We start from the raw sequence: 3,719 nt of genomic DNA, 5'->3' as shown, positions 1-3,719 counted from the left end.
AATAAGATATCACCCTCAGAATATTAAGCACATTATTGTGGGGATGGGGGGAGTACTTATACACACATATAAATGCACACACATGCACATTTATTCTCATGTGTGGCATATAGGATCTCACTTATTATTGTATAGAAATCTAAAACCTTTTCCTAAGGTTATCTGTGAAATACTCTCATTACTAAGGCACCCCAAATGCTGACTTATGGATCGACAATCCAAATGCAGACATCCTGTTAAATGATAGGATTTTGAATGAGAGGAACCTTCATTGTGTCTCATGCACCCCATCCCCATCCTGTGTGTGAATTACTTTAGATTAAAGGAGGGGAAGACTTCTAACTTGCTCTTTGTTCTTCAATGTGAACCTGAGACCAAGTTGTTCTAAGACAAATACAGTGTGTTCAATGTTTGTAAGCAATTCTAAGTACAATGTTTGGCAAGGAATCCCCTAACTGATTTCAACCCAAATATAGCACAATACTAGGTGTTGTACAGTTACTGTGAGGACTGTAATATGTGTAGTTTTTTTAGTATTTGCCCTGGGCAGGGAGAGAATGTATTATCACATATGCTATTTTTTTTTTTTTTGCAATAAGGATTTATTCTCAGAACACCAAGTAAATCTATCGCTATATTAAAAATATATGTAATATGTACATATTCAAACAATATTCAGAGCCTGCTTTTGAAAATACAGTATTAGGTAGTAAAATATTTATTCTGTGGACCAAATGTAAAATATTTATAAATGAAGGTGCATTTTAAATGTCTATAAATGGTGTGATAACTACAGCATGGGTGTTATGTAACTTTCTAAGAATTTAGAAGAAAAATAGTAAAGGTTCTATGATATATAAAAATATATATAATTTGTAATAAATAAAACAAAAAGATGAGGGGAGAGACTGTTAAAGGAACTGTCTGTGCATGCTATTGAAGGTAAGTTGGAATCAAATATTTTAGGTTCCCAAAAGCTGGTGGGAACAATACATCAGAAATGGGTTGGCTTTTATAATGGGAATTTATCAGGTTAAAAGCTTAAAGTTCTGAGGTTGTGGGAGTGTCCAAATGAAGTCACCTTCATTTGGACAGCCTCACCAAGTTGCAGCTGTGGGCAATCAGGGACTGGCAGCATCATCTAAAGATGCTTTCTTTCTGAGTGCAACTGAGGGTGATCAGGCATATAGCAGGGCATAATGGCAGCTCTCTGGTCTCTGCCTTCTTCTCCAGGCCTTGGTGCTTCAGCTACTGGCCGCTCCATCTGTGGCTTTTCTCTCTCCTGGGTCATCAACTAATGGAGACTTCTTTCTGCCACTGTTGCTTTTTTTCTGTGTCTGAGGCTTTTGTTCCTCCATTTATAAAGGACTCCAGTAAAAGGATTAAGACCCAACCTGCCCTACTGAAGTGATCTAATCAAAAGGTTTCATCTACAATAGGTATACTCACACAGAAATGGATTAACTTTAAAAACATGATCTTCTAGGGGTCCACCCAACTTCAAACTGCCACAAAATCCAAGGTGGTTGTTAGAGATTTAGGATGCTCAATTTTGGCCCCATTGTAACCACAAAGAAAAGAAAAATGTACACAGATAGAAATGAGAAGGGACTTAATATGGTACAATATAAAAAAATAAATATGAAAGTAGGCATTAATGGAAGAATTGAGGGACAAAAAAGGTATAAGACTATCAAAGGCCAAATAGCAAAATGGCAGAAGGAAGTCCTGCATTATCAGTGGTTACTGTAATTGTAGATGGATTAAGCTATCCAGTCAAAGGGCAGAAATTGGCAGAATGGATTTTTTAAAAAATATATGACCTAACTATATTCTCTTTACAAGAAACTTACCTTAAATTCAAAGACACAAGTAGGTTAAATGCGGAAGGCTGAAAAAGAAAAGAAAAGAAAAAGCCATGCAAATAGTGACCAGAAGAGGGCTGGGGTAGCTATACTAATATCAGACAAAATAGACTTTAAGGAGGCTCTTACAAGGGACAGAGATGGTCACTATAGACTGATAAATGGGTCAATTCAACAAGGAGACATATAACAACTATGAATATATATGCACCTAACAGCAAAGCCCTAAAATATATGAAGAAAATATTGACAGGTTTGACAGGAGAAATAGACAGTTACACATTAATAGCAGACTTCAATACACCACTTTCAATGATGGATAGTACATGTAGACATTCAGAATACACTTTCTTCTCTAGTGCACTTGGATAATTCTCCAGGATAAATCATATGCTAGGTCACAAAACATGTTTGTTAATTCAAAAATAATTGAAATCATACCATGTACCTTCTCCAACTACAATGCAATAAAGGTAGAAATCAATAACAAAGGTAGAACTGGAAAATTCACAAATACATGGAAGTTAAACAACACACTTGTAAACATCCAGTGGGTCAAAAAAGGAAGTCACGAGAGAAATTAGGAAATATTTTGAGGTAAATGAAAATGTAAACACAACATTGCAAAACTTCAGGGATGCAGCAAGGATAGGTTGAAAGGGTAATATTTAAAAAGAATTATCTCAAATCAGAGACCTAACCTCACAACTTGAGGATCTAGAAAAATTAATTAAATCCAATGCAAGCAAAAGGAAGAAAATAACAAATATTAGTGTTAGAGAAAAATGAAATAGAGAATTAAAAAAAAAATAGAAGCAACAAAACCAAAAGTTAGTTCTTTGACAACATCAATAAAATTGGCAAACCTTTAGCTAAATCAACAAAGAAAAAAAGAAAGAGAACACAAATAACTAAAATCAGAAAAGAAAGGGAAGACTTTGATACCAACCCCACAGAAATAAAAAATGATTGTAAGTGATGCATCTCTGACAGACCTGAAAGAGTTAATATCTGCTGCTAAGGTTTCCACTAACGATGCAAGAAAAAGAAGGTCCTTCTGCTTTCTGTCTGTCTGGTTGTGGCAGCCGAGACTGAATGGGGGAAAACAGGAAATTCTAAAAACATGGGCAAAGGAAAAAAAATCTTTGCAAGTCAGAAATAAACTTGTAAACAACAAATAGCCTTTTTACTCTACAAAAGGAATCTTTTTGAAGTTTGGATTTACATGAGAAGTGTTTACTAAAAAAATAAAAGGATTGTAAGTGGATACTAGAAACAACTATGCACCAACAAATTAGACAACCCAAAGGAAAGGGACAAATTCCTAGAAACACAAACTGTCTACATTGACTCAAGAAGAAAAAGAAGATCTCAACAGACCAACAACAAATAGAGAGATTGATTGAACCAATTATCAAAAACCTACCAACAAAGAAAAGCAAAGGGCCAGATGGCATCACTGGTGAATTTTACCAAACATTCCAAGAAGAATTAACACCAGTCCTGCTCAAACTCTTCCAAAAAATTAAAGAGAATGGAACACTCTCATGAAAGTAAAAAGCCAACCTACAGAATGGGAGCAAGTATTTGGAAACCACAAATCTGATAAGGGTTTAATATCTAGGATATATAAAGAATTCCTACAACTTAACAACAAAAAGACAACCCAATTTCAAATATGGGCAAAGAGGAAGAGGATGTGGCTCAAGCATTTGGGTACCCACCTACCACACACCAGTTCCTGGTTCCTCCTAAAGAAGATGAGCAAGACCGTGGGCCAAGGTGACAGGCTGATGGAGCAAGCTGACACAAAGCCAACACAATGAGATGATGCAGCGAGATGATGCAATGAGA

The 3,719-nt window shown here is 35.7% G+C and overlaps 1 non-coding gene across 1 annotated transcript; it reads left to right on the top strand.

The window, feature by feature from the left end:
* Window positions 1-2,843: 2,843 nt before the first annotated feature.
* LOC111759502 (small nucleolar RNA SNORA31) lies at window positions 2,844-2,976 on the top strand. Its single transcript, XR_002793469.1, has one exon. It is a non-coding gene; the product is annotated as a small nucleolar RNA SNORA31 (small nucleolar RNA).
* Window positions 2,977-3,719: the final 743 nt, after the last annotated feature.

This window comes from Dasypus novemcinctus, chromosome 14, assembly GCF_030445035.2.
Source record: "Dasypus novemcinctus isolate mDasNov1 chromosome 14, mDasNov1.1.hap2, whole genome shotgun sequence".
NCBI classification, from domain to species: Eukaryota; Metazoa; Chordata; class Mammalia; order Cingulata; family Dasypodidae; genus Dasypus; species Dasypus novemcinctus.
This window is presented reverse-complemented; position numbering and strand designations above follow the sequence as displayed.